Consider the following 23,954-nt stretch of genomic DNA (forward strand, 5'->3'; position numbering starts at 1 on the left):
GAAAAATGATTGCAATTCTTACAGCATCATAGGATATTTTTGTTCAACCCTTTCAAATAAACCTGAAAGTATACACTCAGTTGTTGCATTTTAAATCAAGAATGGTGGCATGCAGAGCCCAAACCATAAAGATTGTGTCACTGTCCAAATATTTATGGGCCTAACTGTATGTATAACTTTTTGCCATTTCTAGGCTTAGATTTTTGCTCAGCCATTAACATTGGAAAATTAATCCTCTTAGCCTCCTAGCCTTTAAACATGACAGGCTGGAGCTGGTTTAGCCCTAAGACTAGGGGAACATACTGTATATAACATACTGTACATTAATAAGCCCAGTTCATCTCTAACACTGAGCGTTAAGGGGAGTTCTGCCATCGCCCTGCTGTTTGAGAGTCTGCTTCTTGATGGTGCTTTGAAGCAGCTAGCACTTGTCAAGTCTGGATCTGTTGCTTTTCACACTTACTTGCATATAGTAGCCTACGTCTTCACAGCTGCAGGCGAGAGAGGCTTCTCATGATGTGTGTTCAAGCCAGACAGAATAAACTGCCTTCCATACAGGTTCATAGAGCTCGTATATGTCGTTCTAAAGACAATAGGTGTGTTTAGCCTCTATTTGTGGGGGCTTAATCACCCAACAATCACCCCTAAAATGTTTTTCTTTGGTGTTTTTTAATAGAAATGAAAGCGTGTCCTTGGTAAATGTCATTACCCAATAATGTCATTACCCAATTTACCCATCCTATTTGCTGAAAACCTAATAGTTTGTGTGTTTAAATCATGTCCTCAGCATCTGTAGATGGTTGTAATAATAAAAACAAGAGAATCTCATGGATTCTCATATCACTGCTATGCTGATGAAACTTAACTAATCTTTTCTTTTTCTCCTTCCAACACTCAGGTTTCATCCCGCATCTCAGCATGTCTCACCTATGTCTCATCGTAGATGAGTTCACATTACCTAAAACTCAACTCCAGCAAGACTTACCTTCTGTTCATTCCACGAACTACAGGTCTTCACCACAATCTCCCCATCTTCTTTGATAACTCACTAGTTCCTCCTCTGGCTTCCTGTTGCTGCCCGCATCAAATTAAAAACCCTGACGCTGGCCTACAGAGCAGAAACGGCCCAGCTCCTTCATACTTGATGGCAATGGTCAAAGCCAGATCTGTACCAAGAGCTCTTAGAGCTTCCACTTAGGCTCGGCTCGACCCACCATTCTTTAAGACCAACAGAAAACAAACGTCCCGATTCTTCAGCAGAGTCACTCGCTGTTCTCAAGCGCCGTCTGAAGACTCATCTTTTCAAAGAGTTCCTAAACTAATGTAAAAAAAAAAATTATCTGTATGAGATGGATTGTCACACGACACCATTAGGAACCTCTACAGCTCCATGGTTTTCAGCCTGGCATGTTTTGTTACGCATGTATTACACACTACTGTACTACCATAGCTCAATAAATATGATCATGGGATCCACCACACTGGATTTTAAATGAAACAACTAAGATGGAATTAAAGCGTAGACTTTTAGGTTTAATTTTAGAAATGTTTAGAAATTGCAACCATTTTCCTGCAACGCCTCATTTCAGGAGCTCAAAAGCTATTTTTGGGGTTTCATGGGATACAACCGTATTAATGCTTAATAAGTTAAGCAGGTAAAATGCCTGGAGTTGATTCTAGGTGTGGCATTTGCATTTGTAAGCTGTTGCTGAGAACCTATAGCATGCGATTTAAAAAAATTGAACTGTATGAGATGGATTATCACAGGACACCATTAGGAACCTCTAAATCTCCATGGCATTAAGCCTGGCATGTTTTGTTACCCATCACAGGACACCATTAGGAACCTCTACAACTCCATGGCATTAAGCCTGGCATGTTTTGTTACTCATGTGTTACACACTACTGTACTACCGTAGCTCAGTAAATATGATTGGCCATATCAGTCTAAACTTTAAATAAATTATTGTTCCTGGTCATTTTTTACCTTCCGTCCGAATAGCATTCGATCCAACACTATTATTTTTTTCAGTGATTTCTTTGAGGATGAGTGTATGAAAAATATATAAGACCCTTAAAACTGGTCTAATTTGGCTCTGATACAAGAATCTCAGCTGCTCATGACCAAGAGCCTATTATCCTTCCCCATCTACTCACATCCCTACTTCTACAGTCCTCCACTGAAGAAGGTGGAGGAGGAGCCCATTGTGCTGCGACAAAGCTGATGGGGGTCAACTGGAGCACTGGTAGAGACAATTGGGACAGGGCTTGGGCGGGGGTTTGGGGGTCCTGTTGCCATAGAAACGGCAAGGCCAGAAGACGAAGAATGGGATACCCCATCAAGGTCCTAGAGGCCTCACTTACAAGGAGGGGGCATTGTAAACCGAAAAAAGAGCTGTGAGGGGAATGAGAACAATCAGAACAACATAGACGAAAAAATATATAAAGACTGTAGAGGAACATGTACACTATGGTTATATTCGATATATATATGATTTTTTTTATTGGAATGAAGTCACAGTTGTCTGCCACGTTGTCAAATCCCAGAAAAAAGGTGGGAAAAGAGTTACTATTATTGGTTAGACCAGCCTTGGTCTTTGTCTCAGACTGCCTTCATTGAGTTTACAGGAGCAAAGCATATTTTCCCCCTGGATACCCAGTGGATTTACTTTCCGTCCTATTATAGTACCAGAGCTCATCTCTGTTTACCGCTGAGAACTAAGGCTACCACGGTTCAGTTTAACCCCTGAGCTGCTGCGAGAGATGACTGTGTAGACCAAGTGTATCATCAATGTTAGTACATTAAGTGAATTGAGCATCATTTAATGAGCTCACTTGCTGGTCTTGCTATGCTGAGTTAACATCCCTGCCAGGCATTAAAACCTTCTTCTTGTTCTTGTAACAAAGAGAAAAGCCAGTTCAGGAAGAGTGGAGCAGCAGATCTCAGTGGGGATGTAGAGTAAAGAGTCCAGCAGAGGCTTAAGCAGCATTCTGCAGCCCTCCCAGTATCTCCAGAGCCAGAGGAGGTCTTGCGTGACTGATGGAGGGGGGTAACTTGTTGCTGACTCGGCAGTGTGTGTGTGTGCATTCTGAAAAGACATGTGATGACGGAGGGGTAGCTTATGTCCTCTGTTCTTAATCGTTACATGTTCACACTAGAGTTGGCAGTTTAGTAATTACACCTACATTATCCCCGTACACACCTACCGGCCATAGAAATGCACTAAAATGTGCATTTTTTGAGCAACAAAAACTTACAACCAACTTACTTTGTTGTTTTCAGCCAATCTGACAGATTTTTCCTCCTCAACTGTGCATCGGTTAGCTTTTGGACCAACCAAATTTTGGGCCAAAATTTTGGCACCTTACATACTGGCTTTAATCATAACTGTTGCAGATTTAGCGGGATCCCTTATTGGGTTGATGGTGCTCTCAATACTTTAAGGGCGTTTTCACACCAGCACTATTTGGCCAGGTTAAAAATGGACTCTGGTTGGTTTGTACCCTTATTTCGATTCGATTGAGCAGGTATGAAAACAGGGTGCAGATCAAAACAACCAGGTCTGGTCCCAAATAAACTCTGGGGCGGTTCACCTGAGATTGTGATCCGGTCTGAATCCGACCCACCTATCAAATATACACCTTTTATTTGGGCTAAACTGCTGATAAGGTGCCGTTTAATCTAATATATTAGCCAGATAACGCTACTTAACACAGCTATGAACAAACGCTGTCTTAGTTGCTCCATGCTGTTTATTCACAGTCGTACAACGTTTAACTCTGACTAAAAAAACATTGAAGCTCCCTCCTCATTTTTGGTTCTCTAAAAATGTTTGTGAAAGATCTCTGTGAGCCTGAAGAATATTTTAAAAGCTTTAAAAACTTTTGTTTGATGTAAATCTCCATAACATTCTACTTTTACCACTTCTATATAAAAAAAACTTCAGTAACCTAAAACAATGCTTCTACCACGCATCTCTGATTCTTTAATTCTGAGGAGTGTGTAATAATGTACTGCCTTTCTTTTTACATTTTTAAACATTGCATTAGATACACTTACCTTGACCAAAGAAGCTGATCCTGGGTCAGTAATTCAGTGACCAGTGACCTTCCTAACCCCTTTCCTTCCTTTTTTCTGTTTTCTGATCTCTTTCCCATGTATTGAGATGCCCTGTTCCTCCAGTTTCGTCCCTACTCTACTACTCTGCTGCCCTGCTGCCTGCTGTGATGCTCTCCTGCTCCGGATCTCTTTATTGATTCATTCCTGCCACATTGGACAGCTGTACATATGGCTGATTTAGCTGCATGGACTTTCACACTGACTTTGTCTGGGTTGACCAGAGGAGGCTGGGTTCCTCATTTTGAGTCTTGCTTTCTCTCATCCTGAGGGAGCGTTTTGTCAAAAGAGGCTTAGTATATCCTGGTCAAGCTGCTTTGTGACAACATTTGTTGCTATATAAAACATAGCACAAAAGTAAAAAAAAAAAGTTGTTTTGGTAGATATTTGTTTTTGTTGAAACAATGTGTATTGGCAGTAAATATAATGTTTTTCATATATATATATTTTTTTAAATGGAACATGCATTTGTGGGATGAGCAGCAGAGCTGAATATGTGGATTATACCCTATGAAAAATGAGCAAAATCTTCTATGGCATTGCTTAACAGCTTTGTCTGCTGTTGACTCGATTGGTGTTTGATGATCTTCTTGGGGTGTCTTCTTCTTGGGAAGTTGGCCTTCAGTTTGGAGATACTGGTACCAGGGCTTGCTCCAAATAATGCTACACCTTGATTTCAGGTAACACCAGCTTAAAGCTGCTTTATCGCACAGGCCATATCCATATCAATCAAACGTGGTATGATGCTAATTCTTGGAGCAGATATCAACTGACCATTGTAGCAGGGCCCATGCTTACAGGTGCTGCACCAGGTGGTGCTGGAAGCTCTAAACAAGCCACAAATACATGTTTCTTACAAATGTGGGACTGTTTAAAAGGGAAATTAACAGGCTTTTTAAGGCTTATAGTCAAGAAGCATTGTTACAACAAAGAAATAATCTACCAAACACAAATTTCTTTACTTGTTGTGCTATGTTTAATTATAATTTAAATGAATTGAACTGATCCTGGTGAAAGCAGTGTGAGGTCAGCAGTGTATGGAGCAGATTTGGGCAGCAGGGTGGAGGGTAAGTGGGTGGAGGGGGTGGAGGGGGTGATCTGGAGGAAAGTGACCCTCCTCCTACTCTTTGTTGTGTAAATGTGAGCAGTGCCTGTGGCCGGGTCCTGGCCTCTGATTGGTCCTGTGGTTTGAACAGTAAGGCATATGAAAACAGTGAGCTGGCGGGCTGAGTGTCAGACTTTGAACTGGCCGAGTTCCTGACTGGGAGAGAGGGAAACTGTGGGAGGGATCTGAAGAAGGGCTCTGGAGGAGGGAGCAGTAAAGCACTGCTGAAAAGCCTGGGAAAGAGCCTCTATTGTCTGGGTGAAGAAGAGTAATGAGGAGACCGTCTCTCCTCACTGAACTGACTCCTGGGAAACTTGTCTTGTCTCCATATTACTGTCCTGTTTTTGTCCAGATGAGCAAGAAGGTGTGAAAATGGCCGAAAAGTTTATTTATGTCAGTTTATTTGCCTGTGGGAGTTTTTTATTATTAAATAAAAACATATATGCACACTTTCCTGATTGCTTATATTCATTTTACTAATATTATTCTAACTTTATTCTTTTTTTTTGTTCTGTCAGCATATAGAAAAATATTGAAACGATTGAACATTCCTGGTCAAATTATAGCTTTTGTTGATTTTTCCATACAAACAAATATAGCCCAGCACTATTTTACTTTCCTTTTAAAAAAATAAAACACACTTTCGTTTATTTTTGTTTCATTTACCATATTGGATTGATTTTTTTCAGTGTTTGTTTAATATTTTATGTGTAAAAAAGTTTAGTTTTTTCCCAACTATATTAAATTGTGTTTTATATTTTTATGAAAATTAAATTTATTTGAATTCTCTATATAACGTGTTATTTTTTTTTTCAACAAAAAAAGGGTGACCAGGGGTGCCTAAGCATGTGTATACCTACACAATAAACCTAACCCAAACTAAAACATATGTTTTAATTAAGTATTACATAGTTATTTACATACTGTGGGTTAAGTGATTAACTTTATTCACAAGATAACACCTCACAACCTTAAAACTAAAAAGTAATAAAAAAAAATAGCAATGGGTTAAGAGGATAGTTAATCATACAGTAGAGAGAGTATCCTAACTTGAAAACAGTTTTAACAGCCACAAATTAGAGCATTTATAGCAAGCTTCATGGACTTGCTAAAAATGCAGTCTGAAATAACTCAATACAACTTAGTAATTGGACTAAACAATTATGCCATATTTATAGCCTATAGCCTTTATTGATAAGAAGTACTAGAACTTTATATTATAGAAAACGTTTCATCATTTACCAACACAGGACAAGCCCTGAATGGTGGAGATTAGTTCAGTAAAGGTAGCCTAGGATTGGGAGGCTGTTAAAACTGCCTAGGTCATATATTATTTTGAGTTATAAATAGTAAATAAGGCTAAGTCACACTCTTGAAACAGTAGAATATATGGATCTGATCAAATTAGATTTTACTACAGGTGGCAGCATCAAAATTGTAAAGTTTTGACAATTTCCATTATGACTTTTTTCACTTTAAAAAAAAAAACTTTAATTACAGACTTTTTATGATATGAATTTAGCACAAAGAGTTGTTTTAACTGGAAGATAACAATAAACAAACTTTGAACACATTAATGAATAACTCATTTTGGTAAATAAATAGTTACCAAATAAAATAATACTACAAATCAAATAAACAAATGCAAGCATACTTAACGATCTGTATCTTTGACAGCCAAAACTTTACAAAGTATATGAATGCATGAGTCTCCATATTTTGGTAATATATGTTCATATACAACAGTTTGAACACCCCTTGCCACATTTTTTAAAAATACGAATTATCATTTAGATATGCAGAAGTTTTATCTCTGTAGAGAACAGTTCCACTTTTATTATCACAGAAAACAACAACATATCAGCATGTCATTATACAAGTGTCCCTCCTCCATGTCCCAAACTGTGTGCTCCTGCTGTCTGGCTTTAGTTGCCCAGCTGAGAGACTTAGAGAGAGAGATATAGGTTTCAGAAATCCTCCCCCACCATCAGGTTCCCATACACCTCCTCACAGAGGCCAGTCCGTTCCCGAGAATCCACCGCGGCTTTTCCCCGCAGCCCTGTTTCTTCAGCGACTCCCGTAGAGTTTGAATGGGAGGTGGTGCCGTGACCCTGCAGCTCCGTGTGACTGCGGCCAGTGGAGCAGTAAACACTGCTTTTCCATGCTCTCTCCCGGGCAGAGACAGACCCTGGAAACGTGCTGAGAAGTTCCGACAGAAGCTGCAATGCTTTCCTTTTTTGTGAACAAGGAATACTTCTGTTAACTGAGCGGAATAACCTGAAAAAACAGCCTGCTACTGAAGAGAAACCCAAGTAAGTGAAATAGTTAAGTTGTTATTCAGTGTTCTTTGTTTAGCAGGTGCAGTTATCCCAGAACTCTCCTTCTGATGTGAATATAACATTACATGTGTAGGAGAGCTTCAGTTTTCCAATTATTAGATTGTAAAACGAGTGCAGAAAAAATTGAATTATTATTTTGTTTAATATTGCTGGAGGAGTTGATGATTGATGGTAAATAATCTGTTGGTGCACCTGTTCAGCCCTACTGTAGTTACAACTTCCATCCATTCAGCTGTTTTTTTTAGTAATGTTTTTTTCCAATAGTTATTTTGTGAGTTTGTTTGTTTGTTTTGTTTATATTGGTTGGTTTTGTTCATTAAAAACAATTCATTAAAATCTAAAAATCTGCCTTTTTAGTTTGTTAGAACTCATTAAACCGTTTAAAAAATCTTTTAAACGTAACAATTAAGGCTCTGGACTGGGATTTATTTTATACGTTTTGATCTCTATGATGCTCAAAACAACTTTTCGTTTTCTCTTAATCAAACAACAAATAAAAAAACCGTTGGAAAAAGAAACAAGAAGCTTGCGCTTTTGTTTACCACCTGTTTTAGGGCACGCCCCGCCCTGCTGAGCTCTGATTGGATAATATTTAATATCGCACTCTGCCCGCGAAGTACAAGAGACGCTTTTAGCCAATCACAACTCAAGAGGCGGGGCGTTCCGGAATACAGGTGTGGGGACGAGGAAGGATAAGCATATGATACAAAGTGAAGCCTCGCTGCATGAAATCTGAAGTGTTGTGGGTTATTATATCAAAATAATGGATATTATTCTTCCACAGTACATTTATACGCAGTTACTCTTTGCTGTCTGTGTTTTTTAGCTGCTTTGTAGTGTTGTTTGTGTGTTGTGAAGTTTTTTCAGGGTCGTAAAACTTGTAAAACCGTTGCTGGTCTTTATCCCGGTTGTTCCTGGACAGGAGTGTGTTCTGTTTACCTTCCTTGTTTCCTAAATAGGCGCACTTCCTTGAATCTGAACAGGTCATAAAAGAAGCCTGTCACACTAAAAAGATTCAAGCATTTCTGAAGTTGACATAACCCAGATAAACATGCCTGTTAGGATCAGGAAAGGTTAAACATGGGCCAGATTTGGGTTGTACGCTGCACATAGGGCCTAGATGGGACCCAAGTGAGATTAAGGTTAGCTGTACATGCTTAAAAGCAAAAAGACGCATTCATTCCTTTTTGACCATTCACATTCATGACGCATGCCTATGGATCGGATAGGTATCCGATTTAGGACCACATATGAAAGTGACTCAAAAAATTAGATCTGAGCCACATTGAACAAAAAAATCTAATTTCACTTCAGCCTGGTAATGTGCAAATGCAAATGTCCCAATAAAAAACACATACAGTACAAACCCACTCAAAGCTAACAGTTAACCCACTAAGCTTTAAATGGCATAATCTCTTTGGTGAACTTGAGGTGTCCATTTAGTGTCTTCCTCATTTAGTCATATTGAAAAATGACTGTTGAATCATTGTCTAAGGTGTTGCTGTGACTCTTGCTGACAACACCTGGCTGGTTTTAGATGGTCTAACATGGCCTTAGAGGGTGAAGGTGGTTAAAAAGCTAATAATTAAGGTGAACATTTTTTGACCAGTTTGGTCATGCCACGCAAAGCACAGAATCTAAGATGGTCAACCAGATTAAACAGCTTGACCAGCTTGAACTGGACAGCTCAGTCCGTACTAAAGTTCTTTAGTTCTTTAAATGTACTTAAAGATGGTGGTGTAACTTGGTGTAACACTGTAAAATGACACATTGGCTAGGATGTTGCCATAACATGATTTTTTACAGTCTTACACTGGTCTCTGTGCAAGTAAAGGCATTGATGTGCCCACTAAATTTGAGTCAAGTTTACTGAGCTCACACTGCGCTGATAAGTACCTGCAGTGTTTACATCACCTGTGCCTGGATCACAAGGTGTCATATACAGCCAGTGGCCACTTAGAGAGGCACACCTGCTCTGTAGCTTAACCTAATAGTACATAGTAGGATATAATTTAGACGTTCAGATGTGAAACTCTTGTGCTCAGAAGTTGGTTGACACAGGATAACATATTTTGTGATATTTTTGCACAGTCATGTTGTGTTTTCAAGAGCAGTTTCCAATGAAATTCCTCCTTTCAGTGTTAGAAGTTTGGAATCCCTTGTTGCGCTAATATTTAGTTGTTAGTTATGGTGGTTTTATAGCAGAAAGTTCGGAAAGGAGTCCAGTTTGGTCAAGTTCTGGACACTGCAGTTTAGTGAGGAAGCTTAAAGAAATGAAAGAACTTTGATATACCCTGTCATCACCACCTACATGGGCTACGTCTCCCGGTACTTTACACTGACTGGTTTGTAGAATGTTGTCAGTTCGCAAGATGCCTTTCCAGGTGTTGTGTCGAATTCTGCCTCCTTGCCAAAGGCTGATTCCACTTCATGTGCAGATGCGTTCTTAATCAGACTTTAATTACTTTTTTCTCTCTTTAAAAAAAGAATACCTAACAAGGAATGCAGCCAGTGTGCAATAGCTAAAGAATAAGGTGGTGAACAATACTTTTTTAGAAGCCATAGTCTTATTTATTATACTTTTCAACGTTTTCTGCTAATATTGGCCCAAAACTGATACATGGATAATATGAAATTAAACCTATGCAGCTTATTCCTTCACTATGGTCACAACCAGGTCACTCTTGAAAAAAGATACCAGGCTTCAGGCTCAGTGCTGTTAGTCAAATGACTTTGGAGCTCAACTGTGGTGCCAAAAATGCGGATTATGACTTTAGAACTTAGTGGATTGTAGCTTGCACAAAGTCATTTGCACAAAATATCTGGGCCTTCATGCTTTGATATGACAGTGATCAGAAAAGGTAATAACACAAATATACAGAAAACATCGAGTCCTGCGTGTAAAAACTCTATTGATTACTGAATAAAATCAAATCCTCACAATGATGCTCCAGAATATAGTAGAAAGAAATGAGCAATGAATGAGCAGGTGCCCCAATACTTTTGTCTGTATAGTGTATAAACTAAAGGTAGGATTATATAGCAGGTATTTTGTGTAATAAAGAACTTGCAGTTATACACACACCGTTGGGGAATGTCCCGTCCTACATGTGAAACAATCTGGTCCTTGTCACCATGATACAGATACATTCTCCGCTGTGTGTGTGTGTGTAGGAACGTGGAGGGTAAAATGACTCCAGTGTTTGGTGAATATCAGCTTGCGGGGCGGCTCTGGTGAAGCGCTGGGCTGGAGCGGGGCCTGTCAGTAGTGGTGGAGGCTGCTGAATTATTTAACCTTTATTCTAACGGAGGCGAGGCGTGTTGAATTGTGTTCTTTGTGTTGTCAGTGTCACTGTGGGTTCCACTGACTTTGAGACTTGAACCCAGAGCCTGGGTCAGTTCATTTGTCAGACTTTTAAAGGGCCCATCGCCTCCATTTTTCCCCTTTGAGATCAACCTATAACATTTCAGTGTGTTTATGTACCCAAACAGGTATAAAACCTTTAAGTGCCACTGAGCATATAGAAGCATTTTATTGTTCTATAATTACAGACCACAGTGCTTCTGCTTCTCTGCATACTTTATTATTCTGCTTTTTCCTCACATGACTACCTCACAGCAGCTATTGTTTGGGTGGTGGGTCATTCTCAACATTACTGTGACTGCACTGGCATGATGGTGGTGTGTTAGCAGTGTGTGTTGTGCTGGAATGAGTGGTTTAGATACAATAGTGCTGCTGTGTTTTAATTAGCTTAGTGTTACTGCTGGACTAAGAACGGTCCACTAACCAGACATATCCAGCCAACAGTGTCCTGTAGGCAGCATCTTGTAGGCAGCATCCTGTGGGCAGTGTCCTGTGGGCAGCATCTTTTGGGCAGCATCCTGTGGGCAGTGTCCTGTGGACAGCGTCCTGTGTGTAGCTTCCTGTAAGCACAGTTTTGTGGGAAGCATCTTGTGGGTAGCTTCCTGTAAGCACAGTTTTGTGGGAAGCATCTTGTGGGTAGCTTCCTGTAAGCACAGTTTTGTGGGAAGCATCTTGTGGGCCGCATCCTCTGGGCAGTGTGCTGTGGTTGGTGTCCTGTAGACAGTGTCTTGTGGGCAGCATCCTCTGGGCAGTGTCCTGTGTGTAGCTTCCTGTGTGAAGCGTCTTGTGGGCAGTGTTTTGTGTATAGCTTTTTCTGGGCACTGTCTTGTAGGCAGCATCCTCTGCAAAGCCTCCTGTGGCTTTTGCAGCCTACAAGAGGCTCTGCAGAGGATGCTGCCTACAAGACAGTGCCCACAGAAAGCTCCTGTGTGTAGTGTCTTGTGGGCATGCAGCAAAAGGCAACTGCTCTAAGTGAATTTTACTCATTCTAAATTTTCCACTTTTTTTTAAACTAATGTAAAAACCTAGTTTGAAAGGTGGACTCTTGTAGACTCTAGTAGAAATCAAACCTTAATTTGATGACTGTAGATAAATTATAAATGTAACTTATTAACTCATTGCTCACATATTTTAACAGTGTCGCAACAGATAAGCTGCTGTCTCTGACTTTACATCTACAAGGTGGAGCAGTTAGGTAGGAGAGTTTAATAGGGTGGACAGTGTGAAGGCACAGTGTTTAAAAACTCGAACCTGCTATAGTGTAAACTAGGGTTGCAGCGGTAACCGGTTTCACGGTATACCGTGGTATTAAAATGCACGGTTATCATACCGTTTGTGTTTGCTTATTACCGGTAAAACGCAAGCCAGCGGAGAAACTCACCCGCGCATGCGCAACTCTGCTCCGCTTCAGCTACTCAGCACACAGCGGTGAGAACGGCAGAAAGTGCATCAGACTAGAGCTTAGATTCTCTGCCCGAACCAGACCTGACCCGAGGCCCGACCCGAGATCGGGTCCGTTCGGGCCGAGATTTCCCACCACATTCCTCGGGCCGGGTCGGGTTGGGCTCTAGAAAATAGTCTGAGATGTAGGCATCTGTTTTTTAATTATATATTTTATTTTTAAATAAAGCTCTGGTGTGATAATCACTATGTTAATGGTAAGTAACCAATTATTATTGTTAATGAAAACGAACCAAATAACGAAAACTGAAACTTAACTAACTTAATTATAAGCGCTGTTTTCACTCCCACAGTTCTACAGCGGGGGTGTTGTGCCGAATCTGTCCGCGAAGCGGGAGTCGGATTGAGCAGGGAGTCGGATTCGGCATAACAGCGGCAGCACGGCTGCACCTCGCGGCCCGCGGTGTTAGTTGTAAGCGCTCGCGATAGCCGCAAAATACGACAGAAAACACTGAGAAACTGCAGAATTATGTATTGGACTAAAATGAGCACGAGGAGATAAAAGAGAACCTTTACCTGTGAGTAGCTCACATCAGAACACGCAAATCTCTCTCTCTCTCTCTCTCTCTCTCTCTCGCACGTGAACTTCTCCGCACTGTGTTTAGCTGCTCTTAAAAATAATTTTAATTAAATAATAGTTCTATGCTTCTATGTTAGTGTTAATTTACATAATTCTGATCATATTTCGCTCATTCAAACAGCCTGAAAACAGACTTGTAATCTTGTAATCAACAAGCTTGTAATCAATGTGGCCGTAAAGTCACAGCTAAAGGAGGAAATACATCAAACCTCTTCTCCCATCTCCGAGAACACCACCCCGCTGTGCAGCGCAAAGTATGTGTTCAGTTTAAAATTTTAATCTGAACATAAATAAAACTTATTTGTAGTCGTGCACAACCCATGCGGTAAGCGCCCGCAAAAGCGCTGAGTTATCCGAAATTTGGGCACGCAGGTACAGGCGTGAAGTGTGTGCTACGATGGATTCACGTGTCCGTGTAAAGGTACTGGCCGGACTGGACGTGAAAGACGCCATTCATTTACATGCGTTCATTTTCAAATTCTGACGTGCCTGTTTTTCATATGTTGAAGGTTTTAAGTAGTGAAAGCCTTAAAATAGAAATCTCTATTGTGAGGATCATGTCAGAAATAAATCCCCCCTTTCTGCAGTATCTGGTTATATACCAACTTTTTTTTATATATACACTCTTAATGCCCTTAAGAGTAGTGGAAAAACATGGTTTCCTTCACCTGATGGTGTAGTTTCTACAATAAATAGTTAATTGAACAAAAAAATAATAATATATGTAACAAACTGTGATACCGTGATAACCGTGATACCGCGGTATTTTCCGAGACGGTTATCATACCGTGAAAATCTCATACCGTTGCAACCCTAGTGTAAACAGAACTGTGACTTTACTGGTGGCTCAAAGAAGGAATTACACAAGCACTTCCTGACAGTAGGGGAGCTGAGGCACCAGAAATGCCAATTTTTGCATAATTCTGTGTAAACAGATCTGGATAGTTAACTTTTTTATAGATGTACACTACCGTTCAAAAGTTTGGGGTCACATTGAAACGTCCTTATTTTTGAAGGAAAAGCACTGTACTTTTCAATGAAGATAACTTTAAACTAGTCCTAACTTTAAACAAATACACTCTGTACATTGCTAATGTGGTAAATGACTATTCTAGCTGCAAATGTCTGGTTTTGGTGCAATATCTACATAGGTGTATAGAGGCCCATTTCCAGCAACTATCACTCCAGTGTTCTAATGGTACAATGTGTTTGCTCATTGGCTCAGAAGGCTAATTGATGATTAGAAAACCCTTGTGCAATCATGTTCACACACCTGAAAACAGTCTAGCTCATTACAGAAGCTACAAAACTGACTTTCCTTTGAACAGATTGAGTTTCTGGAGCATCACATTTGTGGGGTCAATTAAACGCTCAAAATGGCCAGAAAAAGAGAACTTTCATCTGAAACTCGACAGTCTATTCTTGTTCTTAGAAATGAAGGCTATTCCATGCGAGAAATTGCTAAGAAATTGAAGATTTCCTACAACGGTGTGTACTACTCCCTTCAGAGGACAGCACAAACAGGCTCTAACCAGAGTAGAAAAAGAAGTGGGAGGCCGTGTTGCACAACTAAGCAAGAAGATAAGTACATTAGAGTCTCTAGTTTGAGAAACAGACGCCTCACAGGTCCCCAACTGGCATCTTCATTAAATAGTACCCACAAAACACCAGTGTCAACATCTACAGTGAAGAGGCAGCTGCGGGATTTTGGGCTTCAGGGCAGAGTGGCAAAGAAAAAGCCATATCTGAGACTGGCTAATAAAAGAAAAAGATTAAGATGGGCAAAAGAACACAGACATTGGACAAAGGAAGACTGGAAAAAAGTGTTGTGGACGGATGAATCCAAGTTTGAGGTGTTTGGATCACAAAGAAGAACGTTTGTGAGACGCAGAACAAATGAAAAGATGCTGGAAGAATGCCTGACGCCATCTGTTAAGCATGGTGGAGGTAATGTGATGGTCTGGGGTTGCTTTGGTGCTGGTAAGGTGGGAGATTTGTACAGGGTAAAAGGGATTCTGAATAAGGAAGGCTATCACTCCATTTTGCAACGCCATGCCATACCCAGTGGGCAGCGCCTGATCGGAGCCAATTTCGTCCTACAACAGGACAATGACCCTAAACACACCTCCAAATTGTGCAAGAACTATTTACAGCAGAAGCAGGCAGCTGGTATTCTATTGGTAATGGAGTGGCCAGCGCAGTCACCAGATCTGAACCCCATTGAGCTGTTGTGGGAGCAGCTTGACCGTATGTTACGCCAGAAGTGCCCATCCAACCAATCCAACTTGTGGGAGCTGCTTCTAGAAGCGTGGGGTGCAATTTCTCCAGCTAACCTCAACAAATTAACAGCTAGAATGCCAAAGGTGTGCAATGCTGTAATTGCTGCAAATGGAGGATTCTTTGATGAAAGCAAAGTTTGATGTAAAAACAATGTTATTTCAAATACAAATCATTATTTCTAACCTTGTCAATGTCTTGACTCTATTTTCTATTTTCACAACGTATGGTGGTGAATAAGTGTGACTTTTCATGGAAAACACAAAATTGTTTGAGTGACCCCAAACTTTTGAACGGTAGTGTATTTTGTGGACATTGTGTTGTTTTTCATTTTTCATTATGTTTTTCCATGAAATCTGCCCTTTAACCACCCTGCCTACTCATGTAGCAGACCGGCCAAAGCCAACACTGTGGGATTATGGAAATATGCCATGTTTCATGTTTCCAGAAATGTGAGAAACATTATTAGATGCCCAAAGACTGCTTTGTTTACAGGGCTGTTGTGGAATAAAGCTGCTGGTCATTGAACAGACGTATACAGTGCGGCCTTTTGTCCCTGTAGAAACAGAATAGGAGTACAGATATAAGAACTGTGACCCAGTTTATAAGACTGTTGTTGCTTCGAGGGGAATTCTACTGTTGTGTTTAGCTGTTTACTTTTGCTCTTGTTTTAGATAATAGTATCATATGGTCCTAGAAATGATTTAATCATGTCTGTTTGAGATTACGTAACATTCCTGTTATGTAAGGGACAGCATTTAGCCATGTTTAACAAAAGTAGTTAAAATACTTTTTTTTACCATAAATATTGAGCTTATATTGAGTTAAAATAAATATAATTAACATCTGGTGTAGTCAACATTTTACCCTTTTATAAATAGATGAGGGTTTACTTATGATAACCACAATATAACATATATGATAAATATGATAAACACAATAGAAGACATTTATTTTACAGAAATTTTGGTCAAAATGTTATTTTTTACACTTCGAAGGTTGTGTTTGTTAATTTTCATGATTGTGTCAAATTGACTGAACCGAGTTCATTATTTTTCACAAACAAAATGAACAAAGCAATATATACGTGACCAACAAACAGTTAATTATTACACATAATTTGATATTGGAAGTAAATTAAAAACAAAACAAATAAAAAACACTGTTTTTAAAGTGACAGTCTGTAAGTTTTGGTGATGCGGTTTTAGTGACCTCTCTGGTGAGAATGTGTAATTGCACAGAGCATGTCGAAGACTCCGTACACTGATACCATTAATTTTACTATATATTGTTGTCCCCTCTCAACTCAGGAATACTACTGCTTACAATTTAAACAATACAACATAGAGACTGCTTTTTTGAACTAAGTGGACAAACCAGCTCATTTACATCAAAGCTGCAGCCTGTTTATTTATTTATTGTTTTTATAATTTTGTTTCTAATTTTTTCCCATCTTCTCTTTAATTTACACGGCTAATTACCCAAAACACTCATTAAGACTCGCCCTATCAATAGTAATCCCCCAACACACCAGGATGGTGAAGACTAGCAAATGCCTCCTCTGATACAGTTGTGGTCAAAAGTTTACATACACTTGTAAAAAAACATGGGCTCATGAGAAGTCAACAGCTGTAGTCAATCAGAATCACTTACAAGAAGTGAAGAGGCCATGACATGAAGCTAATTTGATTGACACAACTCGCTACATCACCAAAATTGACAAATTTTGTTGCTGTATGTATATTTTTGACCCAGCAGATTTGGTGACATTTTCAGCAGACCCATAATAAATTTATGAAAGAACCAAATTTTATGACTGTTTTTTGTGACAAACATGTATGTGTTCCGATCACTCTATCACAGAAAAATAAGAGTTGTAGAACTTATTGAAAACTCAAGACAGCCATAACATTATGTTTTTTTACAAGTGTATGTAAACTTTTGACCACAACTGTACATGTGAAGTCAGCTACCGCCTCTTTTTAAACTGCTGCTGATGCAGCATTGCCAAGTATCCAACAGGGACTCATTTCTGATACATCAGCTCACAGATGCCTTGTGCTGAGCATCATCACCTTTTGGAGCGCTTAGCCCATTGGACCACTCAGAGCCTGTTTTTTTATTTAAACTGAAAGCAGTAGTATTCCTCAAGACCAACAAAATGTTAATTATTAAAATATTTTGATTTTGAAAAGAGACTGCACCACAGCTCTAGTATTCCTCTGTATGCTCTGTGCAATTACACATTTTCACCAGAGAGACACTACTGTATTTGACAGTGACAGTTAGTGAGAGGGTTTACAGTTACACTAGGGTGGGATGAGTTCTTTGGGGGTCTCAGGAGAGGGGGTGGTCCTGATTTAATGCACAGAGTGACAGAAGGTTCAGAGGTTCGTTCACCCTTGATCTATTTCAACATGCTGTTACCACCCTCAGAGTCAGTGTGTGAGGCTAAATGGGTGCATGCTGCTCTCTAACACACACACACACACACACACAGGAACGTTTGTGAAAAAAATCAATAATGTCACTAATGGAACAACAGCACATATGCCCACAAAAAAGACACAATCTATTGGTCCATTTCTTATGAATTATTTACGCAAGCTTAAGACAAGTGGGCAGATCAGAACACCAGAGAATATATGATATAATTGTATTGCATTTTATTTGTATTTGTAATTCTTTTTTTAGGCTATATCTGCATTCCAAAGCAGATATATTAGGATATATTCCAAAGCATTATTAGCAGATATATTCCAAAGCATTATTAGGGCTGACAGCCCTAATAAGTGCGTATTTACACCTGCAGTCTGTTTCTCTGGTCCAAAATTGTTAACTCGAAGTGTTTGCTCCTTGCTTTTGGTTTAGTTTTACCTCAGGAAGTTTAACAAAATTTGTCACAATGTGATTGCGTTTTCCCACTTGTTGTTTAGAACTGTCTGGTTTGAAGCAAGAAAGTAAATACAGGAAGAAGCTCCTGTGTTCTTGACTTGCATGTATTTCAGTGCAATTTTGCTTTGAGCAGCAGCAAAGACAGCATTAGCATTTAGCTGTAGTAATTATGTGGGTAGCAAATCAGTTAAACTGCACCTGAACAGCCGTGTAGCTCAAACAAGAGGAGTATATTTGTTAGCTTTGTCGCATCTAGGCTGAATTATGTCTTTGGGATGGATGTTTTAGTCGGCACTCGACTGCAATTTCACTTTTTAAACTTGCCCAAATAGATCACAGCAAGGGTTTAAACGAACCAGAGTCTGATTTTAACCTAACCAAATGTTGCTGGTTAAAAAAAAAAAAAAAGTAGTCAATTAGTTACACAATTGTAACAGTCTAACGAGGTTGGTCCACGTCATTCATCAGTGGGCTGTTTATAGCAAATTATATCATATAGCATAGCATATACTATGCAGAATGATACGTATTTTAGCACATAGCAGCTTATGCTTTAGACTATAGGTTTAGTTTATACCAGTTTACTTCTTATAACAGCCTATAGAATAGCATAGTACACAACGGCCCTGTTTCTGGAAATGTCCTGCTCTAGAGACTTTACTTCCACTCCTTATTTAAAACACCTGATCCAGATAATGAAGGCCTCATGGAACATCTCTCTATTAGAAGCAGGTGTGCTGCACCTAACATCTCCAGGGAGAGGGATCACCTAGGCCAGGATTAGGTATTAATATTAGACAGGTGTTGTTTATAGAATGCAGTAGAATGTAGTATTGACTGTAGTAAGAGGATTACTCTTATATTTGTTCATTAATTTCTCAATTAGTAGATTAAAAATTTTGCTATCTTAAAATACTGAAATACTGAAGCTCCTTGTGTTTCAGTCCTTCACCAATAAAAGTAAGTAGGTCAGACTGGTATGGAAACATACACCTGCTGTTCCAGTGGAGGTATTTACAGTGCATAGCGGCTTTCAGTGCCTTCCAGGTATCACATAGCATCTCTGCTGCTTCCACAGTGTTACCTGGTAACACAGGACACTCAGTGTTCCCCTTCAGGTTCTATACACAGTGTCATTTTTCCTAAACCCCATGAAAGCTTTATTCACGGTGTAGAGCAGTAATCCTCAGTGTTCAGCGCAGACCTGCAGAATTCCAAACGGCAGCAGCAACAGATTATCCCTGCTGGCATTAGAGCTGCTCAACTCGCTATTTCTCACTTTTTCACTCTCACACACTCACTTACACTCTCTCACACACTCTCTAACACTCTTTCACACTCTCTTACATACTCTCACACACTCTCTAACACTCTCTCACACACTATCACACTCTCATACTTTTTCATACTATCACACATTCTTACACTCTCTAACACTCTCTTACACTCTCTCACACACTCGCTCACACACTCACACTCTCTCAAACACTCACTCACATACTCTCACACTGGCTTACACTCTCACACTCTCTCACACACTCACTCACACACTCTCTCACACACTCTTACATACTTTTTTTACACTATCACACATTCTTACACTCTCTTACAATCTCTCACACACTCGCTCACAAACTCACAGTCTCTCACACACTCACTCACACACTCTCTTAGATACTTTTCCATACTCTTTCTCATTCTTACACACTTTCTTACAGTCTCTCTCATGCTCCTTCTTTTTTATTTCTACTGCATTTAGAAAACTGGGTTATTTATACTGAATAAAACTAATAACTTGAGTTGCAATATTATATTCTTAAAATTCTTACATTTTCTTAAAACTCTTATAATATTTTTTACTCTAGATCAGGATGATCATCAGAGGTGCAGTACCTCACGGTAATCTGTGTGGGTTGTAGCCTCAGCTCACTTCCATTCTGCCTGTCGCATTTTCACATTCAGTGTTGCCAGGTATAGAACACCACAGCGTGCAAACACAGTGTGCTGCAGCCATGGAAATGGGAAGCTGTTTATTTTTCTGCTGAACAGGTAATAAGTGAGCTTCAGTAAGGTTGCTGGGTAAACCATAGCTGGGTAATTTATCACTGAATATATATATATATATATATATATATATATATATATATATATATATATATATATATATATATATATATATATATATATATATATATATACTAATTAGCACAGAATAAGACTTGTCTACATAGTCTTTGGAAATTGGACTCAAGTAGCCATTTCACACACTCCCTTGCATTTATTACTGATTGTTCCTTTAAAACATTTTGTCATATAGCCAAGAGAATATGTTTTCGCTTTATTGTCATTAGCAGTGTTAGGAGACTGGGTTTATAGTATGTGGGAAGGCTGCATGGAGTAAGGTGAGGTAGAACTGGTCCCAGGTGCTGTGTTTTGCTCCTTTTGCCTCTGGCCAGGCCAAAATGAACTTCTAATATTGGGAAATAGAAAAAAGGTAATCAATCATCTTTGACTCACTGAATTAAGTTTTTGGGTTGTTCTGCTCTGCTGAGAGCCTTGAATGAACAGCTGCTGTCATTCTCTGCCCTATTATCTGTGTTTTATTAAAGCACTGCAATAGATCTCTTTCGATTGTTGAATGTTTTTTTAATGAGTGAAATAAATAGTTAGTTACTCAGATTATGAATCATTCCATTACCATAAGCTAAATATCAGTGGAAATCTGTGGCTAGACCTTAAAAAGAGCAGCAACTTGACTTTCAGAACATGCCTTGCTTAAAACCAAGTTCCACTATTCACCTTCTAATACATGCATGAATCTAGTTTAAGTTGCACCCATTGCTGACATGATGTGCAAATGCACACGCACAGCTGGTCTAGTCCTTACACAGACGTATTACCAAAAAAAAAGGACTCTGTAGGTTAAATAAACATGGACCTATCAGAACAATGCTTAATGCCAGGAATGGGCTGGAGGCGTATATATCAAATCCTCACAGCAATGCTCCAGAATCAACTAATAAAATAGAATCAGGAATAAGTCTTCTTTAATATCCTTAATTTTGGAAGAAAAGGTTTGAAAGAAACAGATTTAGCAATACTTTTATCCATATAGTGCACACTCAAAACATACATACTTTATACATCAACTGTAACAGAATTTAAAGGGGCGCTCACACAGTTTGTTGTTGCATTCAGTTCATAACCAAGTGTTGCCTGGGGACCCCTGGCTAGCTAGGGGCCCTAGAAAATGTATTGGTTTTCTTTGCTTCTTTGCTTTGTTGCAACTGGCCTGATGCCACTATGTGCAGTAATGAAGCAGTAACTAGATTACCATTTTTTTTGCACTATAAAGCGCACTTAAAATCCTTTAAATTTCCCCAAAATCCTCAGTGCGCCTTTTAATCCAGTGTGTCTTATGTACAAATTTTACCGGTCAGGTTGTAAAGAGAAGTAAAGCCACTCTGCTGAAGTACAGGGTTATACAGGAGTTTCAGTTTAGTTCTCCAGCACTGAGTCTGGAGTAGCATTAGCATTAGCTTCTAACCGCTCTCGCTATTTCCATGTTCTGAGGGGAGTATTTTCAGCCAGTAGTCTGCTCCTAACCCCGGCTAGCACTGCTGGAGCAGCATTAGCATTAGTCGTTAACCACGTTCGCTATTTCTTTGTTCACAGGTGAGTATAATCGGCCTGTAGTCTGCTCCCAACCCCGGCTAGCACTGCTGGAGTGGTTAGCCGCTAATACTAATGCTCCAGCCTTAGTTCTGGAAAAATGTAAGAATCTAAGCTTACTGTAAATAAACGGAAGTGCTTTACTCACACAAATAAACAATAAATAAATTTTCAGAAGGGAAATCTGTGTAGAATAACATCCAGCGATTGTTTGACTTCAAAAGCAAGTCTTTTTTTTATTACAGTTTTGTTTACTTAGCTTAGCTGTACTTAATGTAGTTAGCTACACCCCCCACCACCACCCAGCAGAGAGACCTGCTGCATTAGAAGTTCCTTATAGTGTCTCTTAAAATGCGCTTTATAATCCAGTGTGCTTTATGTTTTACAATAGATCAGAAAATAGACGTTCATTGATAGTGCGCCTTATAATACGGCGCGCCTTATAGTGGAAAAAATATAGTTAAGTCAATTGTGGGGAAGCATTTCTTAAGGAGATGAAAGCACCTACTGTATGTGTCAATAAAAAAAATATTTTTGATGCCATGTTTCAACGATATACTGCAATGTCGCTGTTTTGTCTCACACCTATTCAAATCATTTTTGAATGTATTCTGTGCTGGTTTTTTAGTGCTTATGAAAATGTGTATCCCCTGTGTTTTTATGTGATTTTTACTGGTTAGTGAATGGGTACAGCTGGGAACTGTGTCTAGCAGTGGCCAATTTAAAAACAGCTGTGCAAAGATAATAAAGGAAATAAGCTATGAGCTTGGAATGGCCCCAATTATAATCCAGGCACGTATACAATTTAGATATACTCTATGATGCCTGAGCCAAACAGTCCGGATAATCATAAATAGTGGGAATAATAATCATGAAATTTGTTCCCTATGGAGTTTATATTCCATATGCTCTCCTCAGTCTGTTCCTGCCACCTCTGAGTTGAGTCTGGGCAGGTCTGGTAGAAGAAGAATAGAAAGAGGGCGATAAGAAGAGATTTGGAAAGAGGAAAAGGCTTGAGATGAGATGATTTGGTCTGAGATCTAACAGAAGCGAATGCTAATGCAGCGACTCTCCACAGGGGAAGGGGCGATTGTGTTGCCCAGAAGAAGCTCCTCTATGATTGGTTTATCAGCGAGAGCTTTGCGGTGGAGCGAGAAGCTTCACATTACCACCCTGACACTATAATCATTCTCCATTTCCCCCTCCGAGCAGATAATGCCTGATCACGGAGACGTCTCCTTCTTAACTGATCGCTTGCTGTGCCGCACATTCATGCTGTAATATGAGGTGCCAAGCACGTGAGACAGCTCCTGATTAGATTCTCCTACACGTCCTGCCTCGGCTGATACGGTTTGACAAGCGGAGAACCCTGCGTACACGACCTTCATCTGCACAGGCTGCTCACCTGCTGGGCCAAATAATGGTTAGGTCTAGATTAAGAGGCCCCCCCCCCCCCCCCAGGACCAAGTACTGGAACTTTTCAAAACTAACTTGCACTACACACCCAATACCTGCACACTCTCATTACCCAAAAACCGTGAACTTTAAGAACTTTACGCACTCATTCACTTTACCAGTTGTGTTAAAGCAGGGAAACTGCTTTCATAGGTCAAATAACCAATTCTCCCATTTCATGTATAGAAAATCTGTTCCCAGCATTTCTACTCAATTAAGCTTTGCCAATTAACCCACCCACTTATTAGGACTTCCCCATCACATGCAATGTCCTGAATTTTTAAGGGTGAGAAAAAGCAACTTGCCATTCCTCATTATACATGGGACACAATACTACTTCCTGTTTCCTTGAGAAACATTTTTTAAATATATAGATCCATATAGAACTTTTTTAATTTAAAGGTCACTTGAATGATCATTGTTCTATATACTGTAGAACTGTTATCTTTACTGAATAACCCTTGAACAATGCTCTCGTTTACAGGGTATAATCTTACCATGCCCTTGAGACCCAACATCCACAAACAGTGATAGATGTCCAAAACTGGGGGCTGAAGACCACTAGACCAACAGAATTGCAGCCCCTGCACCCCACCCACCAACATCAATACTGCTCCCTTAACCACTGAAGGCCAGCCACATTTATTTTCCAAACAGCAGGGTCTCATCTGAGTGGCTTTTAAGATGGA

General features: G+C 39.7%; 1 protein-coding gene and 1 long non-coding RNA gene across 5 annotated transcripts in view; one reads left to right on the forward strand and one right to left on the reverse strand.

Annotated features, from left to right (window-relative positions):
* LOC125804584 (uncharacterized) overlaps window positions 1-23,954 on the reverse strand; it is a 432,046-nt gene that overhangs the window by 355,580 nt on the left and 52,512 nt on the right. The window lies entirely within an intron of this gene.
* Window positions 7,176-23,954, forward strand: part of plch1 (phospholipase C, eta 1) — a 150,075-nt gene continuing 133,296 nt past the window's right edge. For 2 of the 4 annotated variants that reach the window (XM_049483588.1, XM_049483589.1), the window contains exon 1: window positions 7,176-7,534. The gene's annotated coding sequence lies outside the window, so the exon portion shown is untranslated. The remainder of the gene's footprint in view (window positions 7,535-23,954) is intronic. The other 2 variants (XM_049483585.1, XM_049483587.1) reach the window with 2 other exon arrangements.

This window comes from Astyanax mexicanus, chromosome 9 (assembly GCF_023375975.1).
Source record: "Astyanax mexicanus isolate ESR-SI-001 chromosome 9, AstMex3_surface, whole genome shotgun sequence".
Taxonomy (NCBI): Eukaryota; Metazoa; Chordata; class Actinopteri; order Characiformes; family Acestrorhamphidae; genus Astyanax; species Astyanax mexicanus.